The sequence below is a fragment of the Equus przewalskii genome, chromosome 2 (assembly GCF_037783145.1).
Source record: "Equus przewalskii isolate Varuska chromosome 2, EquPr2, whole genome shotgun sequence".
In the NCBI taxonomy this organism is placed as follows: domain Eukaryota; kingdom Metazoa; phylum Chordata; class Mammalia; order Perissodactyla; family Equidae; genus Equus; species Equus przewalskii.
Window position 1 is genome coordinate 70,493,292 of NC_091832.1, and position 16,413 is coordinate 70,509,704.

Sequence of the window (16,413 nt, forward strand, 5' to 3'; positions counted from 1 at the left end):
AAAGAGACATATTCAAGAGTCTTCACTGTAGGAATAGAGATTGTGCTGTATGTTGGTGAGAATAAACAAAAAATATCATTCCTCTCAAATAGAAAAAAAATCCATTATTTTGCGTCGCTGAAAATATTTTATTCTCGGAAGTTCAATTCAAAATTCATCCCTTTTCCCCCCTGCTATTTTTGCCTTGTTCACATATGAAACTTCTTTGAAATTGGCAAAATCTTTGAGGCTGGGCAAAACATAAGAAGCTGGATGGAGATTGGGCAAGCTATCAAAAACCAATTCAAGAATGGCCTGGCTAAAAGGTTATGGGCTCTCCCACTCCCGTCCAGATTGCGCCTGCGCGCTGTCAACAAAGAGTCAGCATTTTTTAATACTTACTCTTGGCATATCATCAGACTCCTTGTGTGATTGCTGAAAGGATCACATTCTCAAAAAGATACTGTGGTTCAAGTCATGCTTTTTAAAAAGGCAGTTCTATTTTCAGGTGTCTGGAATGTTAGCTAAAATGATTTAATGCAGTTTGACTCTATGCACCGCCTTCACAGACACTTCAAATCCAAGTCTTCTCCTTTGTGTCTTTGTAGGTGGCCTCCTCTTCCAGGGTCGTGGTGAACAGGCTTGCTGAGCACAGGCCTCCAATCTGAGGTCCGATGGGACTGCTAGTTAGAATCTCTTCAGGGATTTTCCAGGGATATTTTACTTGTGAAAGTGTGGAGGAGAGACAGGATGGGGCAAGGAGGAGATAACTAGTGTTCTGATCTACAGAAATGTCGTCACATAACAATGGTGTGTGTCTGGTAACATGATCCTGGTTAGCCTCACTTTAAATCTAAAAGAAGAGAAAAGACATCTGGAAATTGAGGAGAATATTATTTTGGATTGGCCTTGTGTGCAGTCTGTATGCCACTAATTCTTCTGCTGTTTGTTACTGGAGGAAAAATATTTCCAAGTGGATTTTATGTCTTGTCTTCCTTGGTAGGGAGCTGTGTGCTCTTGAAGATTGTTCTCACCTACTCCTGCCCTTGATCATTAACGGGATGAGGAGAGGGGTGCGGACTTAAGAACCCTAGTTATCCGAAACCCATATGCTAGGCAAGAAGAGCATTGCAGGGGTTTAGCTGCACTTTGGACTGTAGATGGTTGACTAATAAAGGGAATAATTATTTTATATCTTCTATTTGTCTCAGATGTCCCTTTCATAACTCTCATTGCTCTATGAGTCCAGGCCTGTGCTGATGGAACAATATCTTATTCATTATTGTAATGACTACATTCAAGTTTGTTAATTCAAGCTGTTAAGTTCTCTCTAGGAAAAATTCTCAAATGGTTGCAGCCATCGTTTAAACAGATCTTATACTGACGATCATAAATACAATACAAATAAATATGGAATAAAGTTCATTCTTTAGTTCAACACAAAAGGGTTAAAACGTAATATTTAAAACAATGCTTTGAATCACTATTTTGCCATTGTCATTTGTATCATACTAAGAAAGAACAATGTGAAATAGATTTCTAATTATCATTCAGTCTCAACAGGGTATAAATTTATAACTTTCTACAGGAAAATATAGCCATTTTAAACTCCGCATCTGCCCACAAAAGAAACTTTACGTGAGGCCAGATGTGTGAATTACCGGAAATTATACGGAAAATTTTATCTAGGGAATATAAGATGGATCTGGGTTTCAAAGAGAGAATGTGTCATTGTATTCCACAATTTTCAATATTATTATACTAATAATTGAGGAATCAAATATCTGGTTAGAAGCTAGGAGTAAAATGCTAACACTCTTCTAATTTTAAGTTATGAGTAGCACCATATGTTTCTAATAGCACCAAACACAATGTTCGTATTTGGTAGTAAAAGAAAAAAAAAATAAAACCACTCAGTTTGTATGGTTGCATAGCAATAAGGCACAGCTGATTTTTTTCTTTGTGAGGAAGATTGGCCCTGAGCTAACATCTGTTGCCAATCTTCCTCTCTTTGCTTGAGGAAGATTGTTGCTGCTCTGGCATCTGTGCCAATCTTCCTCTATTTTATGTGGGGTGCTGCCACAGTGTGACTTGATGAGCCATCCTAGGTTTGTGCCCAGGATCCAAACCTGTGAAACACGGGCCGTTAAAGTGGAGCAGTGCGTAAACTTAACCACTAAGCCACCAGGCTGGCTCCAAGGCACAGCCATTTTGAACCTGACAGGCTATTCAAAAATATCTACCCACATTGGGGCTGGCCCCGTGGCTGAGTGGTTAAGGTCGCGCGCTCCGCTGCAGGCGGCCCAGTGTTTCGTTGGTTCGAATCCTGGGCGTGGACATGGCACTGCTCATCAAACCACGCTGAGGCAGCGTCCCACATACCACAACTAGAAGGACCCACAACGAAGAATACACAACTATGTACCGGGGGGGCTTTGGGGAGAAAAAGGAAAAAAATAAAATCTTTAAAAAAAAAAAAATATCTACCCACATTGTCTGCCTCATATATTTCTTTGTTGCTGGGAGATTAAAAGCATCAAGAAGGTAAATGAAATGGGCAGGAAGACTAAGTGGAAACACTTACCTTTGGTCAGCCTGTTCTGCCTGAAAATAGCAGAACATAATGACTTACAGTGGTAAACTGACTCACCGAGTTTATTTACTCATAGTCTGCTTGCTATTTTAGATCAATTCACAGCCTATGTAACACTCACAGAGAAGCAATTTTGTAAATTGGAAAAAAGAATTAAAGATTAGATATAATTCTAGAAAACTATTTGAGAAAAAATTTGCTGACTTTGAGAAAAACCTATCTTTCAACATCAAATTAAGCTTAATTCTAGCCCGCACACAAATATTTTTCTTCCTTTTAAAAACTTTTGGAAATTGAAAAATCAACAGATTATTTGGAAATCATTTCATTACCTTGGATCAGGTATGAAGCCATGGACGTGATCTACATATTTAGTAGTTATAGGACTTAGAAATAAGATTTGTCAATGAAGGTTCTTAGCCAGCCTATTTTAAAAGTTAGTAATTACGTCCTTTTCCAACTTTCTCCACATACTCTGCAGCCTGTGAAGTAAAATATTTTCAATAGAAATTGACGATTAAAAGGTGGAGAAGTTTCCAATATGTGATTAGAGAATCTCCTAATCTTTTTTCATTGGTCAGACAATTTCATGCAACTTGTCACTAACAGTGGAGAGATATAACTACAGATTCGCTGTCTCTACCTTGTTTTGCTCTGTGGAAGATGAGCAGAGATGACCCTAGATTTGTATTTTTCAAATCCCACACTTACCTCATATAAATACAAGTGCAGATATAACATTTTATATTTAAAAGGCATCTTAGCAATCAATAAATGATGGATCAGAGAGCCAGAAAGGTACAGTGATTTGCCTGGAGTCATGAAGACTGATAATGTCAGAGCTGAGACAAAAGAGAAGGTTTCCTGGTTCTTAGCCCACTACATTCACAGCACCCCATTGAGGCCTCAGAATTTGTTTTAATTGTGTAAAGTAAATACAAAAGTGTTACATTGTGATTTTCAGAACTCCTTGTGGACTTCCATAGGACATGTTTTCTAAATGATTATGGAAGCTTAAGTTAACACATGCTGCTTTTGAATAAAGAAGACATTTTTTTCCTTTATAAATTTCTCCTTGCTTTTACTGTAAGTGCCAACAACAGAACCCAAGCTGTCAGTATCTTCATTTTTAAAAAGCATACAACAGAAAGTGGTTTAAAAGGTCTTATGAGGGGACTGGCCCCGTGAGATAGTGGTTAAGTCTGATGCACTCTGCTTTGGTGACCTGGATTTGTGGGCTCGGATCCCAGCTGTGGACCTACGCCACTCGTCAATTATGCTGTGGCAGTGACTCCCATACTAAATAGAGGAAAGATTGTCACAGATGTTAGCTCAGGGCAAATCTTCCTCACCAAAAAAAAAAAAAAGTCTTATTAGGGAAGTGATGAGCTACACTACAGCCCAGATTGTGCCTCTTTCTCTACTTAGATGTGATTGATAAGTAATTTCCGTAGTCTGACCATCTTTTACATTCCTACAGATGCTACACTACACAGAAACATCAAGCAGATTAAGCAGAGATTTAGACATTTTTTTATTAAAGTTAACATATTTAAAATGAAACAAGAAATGTGTTTGGTTAGAATTCAGTGTCTCCTCGGTGAATTGTTCTAATAACAATGCTGATGCCAGTGGGTTTTAAATGTAGTTAAAAGAGTTTACAAATACACACTAAAATTATATAATAGCCCGTGGTCACTTGGAGCTACGTGGACGAGTGCTAATGGCAGGGGTTCCAGCCTGTATTTTCCCTGAAATCACAAGCTTATTTGATAGGAATTGAGTTCAAGTTTGCCTTGTCAGGTGGACTAAGACAAATTTGGCACATGAAAGTTGGCTAGCAAGAAGCGATACTGAGTAGAATCACTAGGTGCCGCAGAAGAGTGGTTAGGCTAACTTAGACTTTGCCTTCTGAGGAAAGAGCAGTTCTCATGGGAACTACTGGTTGGGAACAGAGTTTGACCTAGACATCCTGTCAAGTCAAGCTGCAAATCTCAGCTGCTTTCTGACTAAAACTTTCCATTTTCAGTGGCTTACATGCCCAGTAACTATGAATCTATACTTACTATTTAATGTGATTCTGATTGCAGTTGGGTGCATGTTGACTGAAGAAATATATTATCAAGGAAGTTGACTTGCAAAGTCAGTGGTTTGGAAATCTTTAAAGCTCCAAATAATCTGTTCAAATGTCAATTTAAAATTCTTTGTCCTGTCACCTTCTGATCATTTCTACGATGCAATATTTATGTGGGTTTTAAATCTGGAAAAATTTTTTTAACGAGTGAGCTTTGGTGGGACATTTTACTCTTAATTCTGCCACCTTGATGTTGTCACTTGGTTCAATACAATGAGAATACATCCAGATCTTAAAATCGGGTATCTGTCTCTTACCTCAGCTGAATAACAATTCTCTCTATTTACTCTTGTGATGTGTAGGGGTTGGCAAACTTTTTCTATAAATGGCTAAATAGTAACTATTTTAGCCTTTGCAGGCCATGTGGTCTCTGTCACAACTATTCAACCCTGATCTTATAGCACAAAAGTAGGGACAGGCTGTAGGTAAATTAATGAGAAGGGCTGTATTCCAGTACAAATCTATTTACAAAATCAAGTGGTGAGCTGGATTTGGCCTGCAAGCTGTTGTTAGCCAAACTGGGTTTTAGTAAACTGTCTGAAGTGAGAAAAACTCTTAAAAAAGTCCCTGAGCTTTAAAAGTCTCTTTACTAAACTGCTAGGAGGAGTGTTCCATAGAGTGAGTCTTACAAAAACAGCTACTTATAAATTTATTTCAATTCATGAGATATGTGAAGATATATTAAAGTTAGTTGATGGGAAGTAAAATTAAGAAATCTACTATTCTCGTTATTTAACAAATTATGAGGGAGTATAAAACTAAGTCTTGCAGAGATTACAGAATAAATGTAGCTGATTCGTCAATGCCAAAAGCTAGAAGTGATCAATTTAGATCACTACAGTCTGGAAGTCTACTCAAGAGAATGAATTATCCAGCCCATTAATTTAAGAATTGGCTAGTGTTGTGAGAACTTCTCTAGTTATTGATACTCTCATTTGCATCTTGGCCAATAGAAGGATAACTTGCCATTAGAATTGACGTATTAGATTGTGGAAAAAAAACTAATTCCTATTTTTGAGACATACAGTTTGTCATCTGAATTTACTGCTAAGAATATATAATACTACTGGGTAAATAAATAAGTATTGGCCAAGAAAGTTGCTTGAGGAAAACCAGGCAGTCTGCCAAATAAAACTAAGATCAAATATAGGAAAAGTTTGACAGATTCTACATGCTATTTTTATGAATATTTCGTTTAGTTTTTAGTCTCTGTTTAGGAAACAGAAGCTATGAAATTATTGTTTCTAGATACACTATATTTGTGTTTTTATGACTTACATGACAAGTAGACTGATCAGGGCTAGGAACGTGTTAGGATTAAGAATGGAGTTGTAGGATATGATGAAAACAACAGGACCAATATTCTTGATGGTTTAAACAAGATTATTGTATAGGTTCAATGATGAGTGGGAAATTAATAGAAAATGTGTGTTAAAATATGAAGAGGATAAGCAAGCACATAAAACTTGATTTAAGTTTTATGTAGGCATGCAAGCAGGCATGTAAAACACTGATTCTAGAAAGGGCAAAGTGTGGTGGCCTGCCTACAAGATGACCTTAATGTTCCTGCCTTCTGCTATTCACTCTCTTTGTTTAATTCCCTACCACAGTGAATGAGTGTGTGAGCAATAGAATGTGTCAGAAATAATGATATGTAACTTTTTTTTAAAAAGATTTTATTTTTCCTTTTTCTCCCCAAAGCCCCCAGGTACATAGTTGTGTATTCTTAGTTGTGGGTCCTTCTAGTTGTGGTATGTGGGACGCCCTCTCAGCATGGCTTGATGAGCGGTGCCGTGTCTGTGCCCAGGATTTGAACTGGTAAAACCCTGGGCCGCTGCAGCAGAGCACAGAACTTGACCTCTCGGCCACAGGGTAGCCCCAGATATGTAACTTTTGAGGCTAGATGATAAAAGGCATTTTGGCATTTGATGTACATTCTTTTGGATTGCTCATTTATTGTTATTGTATATATTTAGGTGTACAACATAATTTGATACATATATACATAGTGAAATGATTACTATGGTCAAACCAATTAATATGTCATTAATATATACCATTTTTGTGTGTGGTGAGAGCACCTGAAATCTACTCACTTAGAATATTTTTAGTGTTTAATACACCATTATTAACTATAGTCATCATGCTGTATGTTAAATCTCTCGACTTATTCATCCTACATAACTGCAACATTGTACCCTTTGACAAACATCTCCCCATCTCCCCACCCCCAACTCCCCAACAGCTCCTGGTAACCACTGTTTAACTCTCTGCTTCTATGAGTTTGATAGCTTTTCTTTTTAGATTCCTCATATCAGTGAGATCATACAATATTTGTCTTTCTCTGTCTGGCTTATTTTACTTAGCATAATGTTCTCCAGGTTCATCCATGATGTCACAAATGGCAGAATTTCCTTCTTTTTCCTGGCTGAATAATATTCCAGTGTGTGTGTGTGTGTGTGTGTGTGTGTGTGTGTGTGTGTGTGGGGGTGTAGCACATTTTCTTTATCCATTCATCTGTTGACGGACACTTGGGTTGTTTCCCTATCTTGGCTATTGTAAATAATGCTACAATGAAAGTGGGAGTGCAGCTATGTCTTCAAGATATTGATTTCATTTCCTTTAGATATATACCCAGAAGTAGGATTCCCAGATCATACAGTAGTTCTGCTTTTAATTTTTTGAAGAACTTTTAAACTATGTTCCATAATGACTGTATCAATTTACATTTCTACCAACAGTGTACAAAGGTTCCCTTTTCTTAACACCCTTGCTGAATACTTGTTATCTTTTGTCTTTTGGATGATAGCCGTTCATTTAGATGATTTTGATTTACATTTCCTTGATGATTAGTGTTATTGAGCATGTTGTCATGTATCTGTTGGCCATTTGTATGTTCTCTTTTGAGAAATGTCTTTTCAGGTCCTTTGCCCATTTTTCAATTGGATTATTTGTCTTCTTGTTATTGAGTTGTTTGAGTTCCTTATATATTATGGATATTAAATCCTTATCAGATGTATGGCTTACAAATATTTTCTCGCATTCCATAGGTTGTCTCTTCACTCTGTTGATTGTTTCCTTTGCTGTACAGAGACTTTTTAATTTGATGCAATCCTATTTGTCTATTTTGCTTTTGTTGCCTATACTTTGGGTATCATATCCAAAAAAATCATTCACCAGATCAATGTCAAGAAACTTTTTTCCTGTGTTTTCTTCTAATAGTTTTACGGTTTCAGGTCTTATATTTAGTCTTTAATCCACTTTGAGTTGATTTTTCTATGTGAAGTGAGATAAGGGTCTAATTTCATTCTTCTTCATTTGGAAAACCAGTTTTCCCAACCTTGTTATTGAAGAGACTGCCTTTTACCCATTGTGCATTTTTGGCAACTTTGTTGAAAATCAACTGACCATAAAAGTGTGGATTTATTTGTGGGCTGTCTATTCTATTCCATTAGACCATGCGTCTGTTTTTATGCTGGTACCACGCTGTTTGATTACTACAGCTTTGTAGTATATTTTGAAATCAGATACTGTGATGTCTCCAAATTTGTTCTTTTTGTTCAAGATTGCTTTGGCTATTTTTTGTGGTTCCATCTGAATTTTAGGATTGTTTTTTATATTTCTGTGAGAAATGCCATTGGAATTTTGATAGGGATTGCACTGAATCTGCTTGTGTGTAGTATTGACATTTTAACAATACTAAGTCTTCCACTCTATTAACATGGGATATTTTTGCATTTATTTGTATCTTTTTCAATTACTTTCATTAATGTTTTATAGTTTTCAGTGTACAGAGCCTTCACCTCCTTGGATAAATTAAATTTATTCCTCAGTATTGTATTTTATACTGTTATCAATAGGATTGTTTTCTTAATTTATTTTTTGGATTGTTCATTTTTAGTGAATAGAAATGCAACTGATTTTTGTATGATGATTTTGTACCCTACAACTTTACTAAGTTTGTTTATTAGTTGTAACAGTTTTTTGATGGAGTCTTTAGAATTTTCTATATATAAGATCATGCAAACTGAGACAATTTTACTACTTCCATTCGGATCTGAATGTCTTTTATTTCTTTTTCTTAACGTATTGCTCTAAGACTTCTAGCTCTCCATTGAATAGAAGTGACAAGAGTGGGCATCCTTGTCTAGCTTCTGATCCTAGAGGAAAAGCATTTCGTTTTTCACTGTTGAGTACAATGCTAGCAGTGGGCTTGTCAAATATGGCCTTGGTAAATTGAAGTGTGATCTTTCTATACCCAGTTTCTTGAGATTTTTTTTATCATGAAAGGGTGTTGAATTTTGTCTAATGCTTTTTCTACACCTATTGAGATGATCATAGTTTCTTCCCTTCATTTTGTTAAGGTGCTTTATCACACTCATTGATGTGCATATGTTAAACCATTCTTGCTTCCCAGGGATAAATTCCACTTGTTCATAGTGTGTAATCCTTTTAATGTGCTGCTGAATTCAGGTTGTTAGTGTTTTGTTGAGAATTTAGTTAGTTAGTACTTTGTTGAGAATTTTGCACAATCATTTTCTGGCTTTGCTCTCAGGGTAATGCTGGCCTTGTAAAATGAGTTTGGGAGTGTTCTCTTCAATTTTTTGGAAGGGTTTGAGGAGGATTGTCATTAATTCTTCTTTAAATGTTTGGTAGAATTTACCAGGGAAACCGTCTACTCCTGGGCTTTTCTTAGTTGGGAGGTTTTTGATTACTTATCCAATCTCCTTACTCATTATTGGTCTGTTCAAATTTCTGTTTCTTCATGATTCAGTCTTGGTGGGTTGTAAGGTTCTAGGAATTTATCCATTTCTTCCAGTTTATTCAAATTGTTGATGTATAATTGTTCTTTCCACTTGCCCTTGCTTCTTCTCCTGGATTGAACCTCCTGAATATAGACTCTCTGTATTTCTGTCTCTTGGTTTAATCCCTCTTTGGGGGAAAACATACTCTCCAGTGTCATCCTGGAAAAGGTAAAGATGAGGTATAACTTTTCATACCTTGGATGTCTGAAAATGTCTTTACTTTTAGATTGACTTCTTGGTGTGGTATAGAACTCAAGGTTGAAAATAATTTCCCCTCTGAATTTAGAATAATTTTTCCATTGTATTTTAGCTTCTGGTACTGCTGTCCAGAAGTCTGGTTCATTCATTCACCAAATAATTATTGATGCTTACTGTTTTACAGATACTGTTCTAGTGTATTTCTAGGGCTCTTCGCTCCTTTTTGTGGATCCAAATTTCTGTCTGGTATCATTTTCCTTCTAATAGAAGGATTTCCTTTTATATTTCTTGTAGTGTTGGTGTGCTGATGATGAATTTTCTCAGCTTTTGCTTGTCTGGAAAAGTTTTTATTTCCTCTTCTCTTAAAAGATATATTACCTGTGCATAGAATTCTAGGTTGATTTTTTTTTTCTTTCAATACTTTAAAGATGGCGCTATACTGTTTTGGCTGTCATTGTTTCTGACAAAAATTTGGCTGTCATATTTAGCTGTCATACTTCATTTCTCTCTATGTAATGTGTCTTTTTGGGGCAGAGATACTTTAAGATTACTTTGTCACTTTTTAAAAGAAATTTGTTTATGATGTGTCTTGATGTAACTTTTTTCATATAACTTATACTTGGAGTTTATTGAGCTTCTTGGATCTGAGAGCTTAAAATTTTCATCAAGCTTGGGAAGATTTCAGCCATTATTTCTTCAATTTTTTTTCTGTCTCCCCCTCCCAACTTTCACAGCTCATTTTTTTTCTCATTCCATAGCTCATGCCACAGTTCACTTTTCTCTTAGTCTTATTTCTTTTCATATTTCATTTTGGATAATTTCTACTGCAACATCTTCATAATCATTAATATTTTCTTATGCAGTGTTTAACCTACTATTAATCTCATCCAGGGTATTTTTCCTCCCATACATTTTCTTTCATTTCCAGACTTTTGGTCTGGGTTTTACTGTCTTCTATGTCTCTTATTATGCTCATGCTTTCCTCCACCTTCTTGAACATATAGAGTATATTTATAATAGCTATTTCAATGTTCTTGTCTACTAATTCTATCTGTATCATTTTTAACCTCCTTCTATATTTTATTTACTCATTGCATATTATATTCTCCTGCTTCTTTGCATATCCATTACTTTCTGATTGGATGTTAAACCAGACGTGGCAAATTTTACCTTCTTGGGTGCCAGAGTTTTTATTTTGTATTTGTAATCTTGTATTTATTTTTTATTGAGGTAACACTGATTTGTAACATTATATAAATTTCAAGTGTACATCATATTTCCACTTCTGTATAGACTACATCCTGTTCATCATCAAAAGTTTAGTTGCCATCCAACACTGAGCACACGTGCCCCTTTACTCTTTTCGCCCTCCTCCCACCTCCCTTCCCATCTTGTAACCACTAACCTGTTCTCTGTATCTGTGTGTTTGTTTATCATTGTTCTCATTTTATCTTCCACATATGAGCAAAATCATATGGTATTTGGCTTTTTTTTTCATATTTCTTCAAATATTTTTTGGCCTTGTTCCTGAGTAAAATTAAGTTACTTGGAGATAATTTGATCCTTTCAAGTCTAGCTCGTAAGCTATGTTAGTCTAGAATAGCCTTTAATCTTGGGTTAATTTGATATCACTATTGTGGCACAATATCCTTCTGAAGACTCTACTTGATGCTTCATGTGTTAGAAAGTCTGTCCCCTCTGGCTGGGGTTAGAACATGAACTATTCCTGGTTATTTTTAAGCTCTGGGGCTCTTTTTTCAAGTGGTTCTTTCCCCAAACTTAGTGGTTTTCTCTCGGCATGTACTGATCAGTAATGTGGGTGAAGACTCAAAGAGGACTCTATGCGTATCTCCACAGGTCTCTTTCTGTACAGCTCTCTCCTCTTTAATTCTCTACCTCAACACCTCTGGCCACGTTGGCCTTCCTGAACTCTATCTTCTCAACTCAAGCAAATCACTGGACTCTGTTGGGTTCCCCTTCCCTACAGCTTGAAAACTCTCTCCAGGCAATAAGATGGGGCATTTTTAGGTCTCATCTTGTTCCTTTCCTTTCTTTCAACACTGCCTATTGTCCAGTGTTGGACAACTGTTGTTTCATATATTTTGTCTAGTCTTTTAGTTATTTTAGGTGGCTGGAGGCAAATCCAGTTCCTGCTACTCTTTAATAGATGAAAGTAGAAATTCTGGGGCAGAGGTTTTGATGGGATGTGGGAGGAGTTTTCTCGTGATATAATTTTATACCTAGGATATGAGGTAAGATTGTACTATAATGCAATTTCTTTTAAAAGTAAAATCAATTTTAATGTTTTTCAAATACATTGATTCTCGACTCTCATATCTTATGCGAATTGTTAGGAAGATTATAATTGGCAATTATTTGCCTTATGAAATAACTTTAATTTTCTGTTTTAGCATTTCCTTGTAGTATTTGTTATTAATTGAAGAACCGAAAACAATGTATTTTCTTCTGTTTCATATTTTTCAATCCTATATTTTAAAAATTCCATAAGTTAAAAATTTTATAATTAATTATATTGTCTATTAGTCACTTTTCCTTTAATTATATTTTTTCTATTAGTCTTTTTTACTAATCATATTCCCTATATTCTAAACCACACTGAACTGTTGATTTATGATTTAGTTGACAGTGGATAGTTATATTCTCTAAACAAGATGCCTGGATCAATTGTGTGTAACCATATGTAATCCTAAAGTTCTCCAGGAAATACTAGCTTTGAGGCACAAGTGAAATCATATTTATTTTTATTCCTCAGTTCTGATGATTCTCAACAATACCCTTCATGTTTAAGCAGTGTCTCAAAGCATTTCTCAGCTGTTTCTGGGAACCCCCAAAGGCATACCTCATATACGCCTATAAACCAGCGTTATGCCAGTGAATCACCCGCAGTTCGTCACATAGCATCCACCATTTTTGACATCCACTGTGTATAAAGTCACTCCATAAAGCCGCTCTGCTGACATGGTTGATGGCACTCATGGCGAAAATATCACAGTCCTTGACAAGGGCATTGCCCCGTGATTCTTAGAATGATAGCATGGTGTTGGTTTCTGTGCAGAAACAGGGAGAATGTGCTGGGAGTTTCTCCCAAAGTCTCTCTTAAAATAGGTCAATTTCTGGCATTCATTCTTCACAGAGAATCTCATCAAGTCCTTTATGAAAATAGTTCCATCAGCTTCTAGCCTTTACTTCTCCAATCAATGTGATTCAATGTGCTTTAAAGGAGCCTGATGGGTAATAGATACAATAAATTCTCTTAATCATTTTTTTCCCTTTCTCCCTAGGGAAACTTGACCTAACCAAACTACTAGCTCCTTCTGTAGTTACAAAATAATCTCCTCCACGTGTATTAAAGCATAAAAATTGTGTACAGAAAGAGGATGGATGCTGTTCCCATCAACAAGTCAAATTACTCAGGTACTTTTAAGAAAATTGATCCCAGATAAGCTTTAAACAAATACATCATAAAATTTGCAGTCTCTAATAAACCATGATAATTAACTCTATTTTTAAAAAGCTAACATATATCAATAAGTGGGCCATTTCCTACATCTAGATTGTGTAGTTTGCTTATTTTCCTGGATAAATAATGATCCATTGTTCTAAGAGCTTTACATGTATTAACCTATCTAATCCTGACAACAACCTTATGCATTAGGCATTCATATTTCCATCCCACAACTTGCCTAAATTTCCACAGCTCAGAAGTAAAGGAGCCAGGATCAGAACCATGTTAGTCTTGCTATGATATTTTGCCACTCTAAAGAGGAAGTAAACTCTAGGAAGAGTTCAGTTGACCGTAATTTTGACCCCTCTTTGAACACTTGTATATAAATTTTTTATGTACCTTTATTTTCTTATTGCCCTTTAAAAAATTATACTTTTCAGAATTTTCAGATTGTGGGTAGAGTTTTGTAAGCTAAATATCTAGATGAAAACTGAAGATTCAGTAAAACAATTGGAGATTTCTAATTATCTTAAACTGATTGGACAAGTGATCACGTTATTCTTTCATTTTTAGGCCTTTCATATATATACAAATATATATATATATATATATATACACATACATACATTTCGTGATAATTCTGGATATTTAGATATTAATCTATTATACTTGACGATTATAAAAATAATATTTTTGTGTGTGGGTGTAGTGTATTGGTATCTTTTTTGCTTCAAAGTGACATAAACATACATCTGCTTAAATTAAGCTCATTCCAGTGAGCCTAACTCTGGAATAGAATAATGAACTGGGAAAATGTCTTTTTTTTTCAAATACATTACTAAGCCTATTTCAACTGATCCGCTTGATTAAAACAACTGATCCATCTAATACATTCTAATGTCAATATATTAGAACTAAAAGTCTGGAGCAGGAAGAGACTTGTAAGCATTTTGCACTTTATTAAGATATGGGTAGCACTGGCACCCTGATGTCGGGGCCAGCCGTGAAAAGATGATTTCAGATACTATTCTATAAACTTACCTAAGGAGCATACTCTTTGCTCCAGAATATTGCCTGCAACTATCACATGATATCCTCAATCTAGGTACCTCTCTGTAATTATAACTGAAGGGGCCGTTTTAACTCAGTTTTTTCTGCTATCCAGCATCTAGTTGTTTCCTTGTGTTAATACGTTGGTATGCAGTTAGAGCGTCAAGTCATGGAGGCAATGGGAGAGGATTATGGTAAGGGAGAGGTACACTATTCAGATTTGAGTGAATAGAGTGTTGCAGTGTGTAACTTGGAGACACCAACTGTCTGGGGTTGTGGAATAATCAGAAGAAGTGATGAAGATGAAGGACGAAAAAGAGAAGTGTGGATGCTGCTTGTTTCAGTATTTTACTGCACTTAAACTCTGTTCTCAGTTGAATTCTGGTGGTCTATGCTATAAGCCACATCTTGAATTCCCGTTAGATATCTCCACACATCCTAAACCCAAACAAGGTTTCTCTTTCCTCTGAATTTCTTTGAAAGTCATTTATGTTTCTGCTACCCTCTTTAATTCTCTGTTGATTTAGGCTTAGATTTAAACATTTTTTTCAGCTTCCCAGTAAAAAAACCTATTAGGAAAACCCTATTTCATCTTGAAATATCACTTATACTAAAATTTCTTTTCAAGTGTATTCATTATATAACCATCAAGTGTTAATGATTAAGTTATTTTACATGTAAAAACTTGAGTATTGTATAAACAAACTACACTGAAGCAGCAGAGAAATGACTTCTATAAAGTCCTTTGCAATTGACAATGACACTAGAAAAATCATTGTGTCAGAAGATAGTTTGAGGAAATTGCTTTGTCCTGTTCTGTGCATGGAACAGGGTCATCCACAAAGTGTGTGGACAGAAGGCATGCCACCTACTGTAGTGTGGCTTTCAGAAGGGTCAGCCTTCCTGCCTGGCAAGGCTTTCAACCATGCGATTCTTTATAAAGACTTAATTCTAACTTTGTTTATAATTTATTGAGTATATTTAGGCAAAGTACTGAATACATACATTCTAGTCCACTTTCTCTGTGATGTTTGCATTCTTAAGCAGTATGACATATTCAGGGTAAGTTCCATGTTACTGTATATTTACAATCTTTTATGATTATAAGAAAATGAAGTAAGTGATTTCTTATGATGAACTGAATGAACACTTGTCTTTCTTCAGTTCATGGGGGTTTTTGTCCTTGTATTTCATACATAATAAATATATACCCAATATTAAGCATAACAAGCTCGTACCCATATATGCAACAAACAGATGTATACCATGTGTGGCAAACATGGAGATGTGCCCACAGATCGTCCTTCAAAAAAGGAGAGTGGCCAACTTATAGCCTCCTGTTGTTAACCCCTTCAGGTCCACCTCAGTTTTTGAGTCAAGGTCATACTATTCTTGAGGTAAACAAGTCAATGACAGAGCAAGAAAGTGGAACAAGGGCCTAGCCATTTCCACTCAAATGTGATTCCTTTAATGGATAATCTTTGCTCTTGTGGTCCTTCTTGGGCAAACAGGGACTTTGTTAGATCTGCATTGCTGTCTCAAGGCTCCCCATGCCTGATCCTGCTTCCTCTCTTTTGCTTTCACAGATGTTACACCCCAATAAACTTCGGTACTCTTGACTCTGTCTCAATGTCTGCTCCCTGAAGTCAGCACCCAACTGCTGTGGTAGAGTTGTAAAGTTCACTTTAAGCTTTTGTTCTTCATGCTGACTTCCAATTTCTCACTAGAAATTAAAGAGAAAATGTAGTATAATTTAGTCTTCTTTGGAAAATTGCCATTCTTGTTCATCCTCTCTGGGCCTTCCAGTTGTATGAAGAGAGTAAAACTAGTTTTTATAAACACACCTATCCTTTCCTGGGCGAAATTTCAGTGCTGCAAAATGATGGTGGGGATTTCAGACCATTAAACTCAAATTTCATCACCATCTTGGCCTTTTCATTAAAAAAGAAAAATCCAGCCTACGTTCCCAGCTTGATAAAATAGACTACTGCACTCTAATTGGTCATTTTAATAAAAGAAAGTGGCTTGTAATCATATAAGCCTCAGCTATTAAACAATGTTGCTTCAGTAACCGACATATGTGCCTGCTCTAATGAAGTCGCCTAGATCTCTAGGTGCTAGGAGATTCATTTGAGTCATTTAAAGTCAATTCTACAAAACTTTAAACATGCAAAATGATGTTGGTACC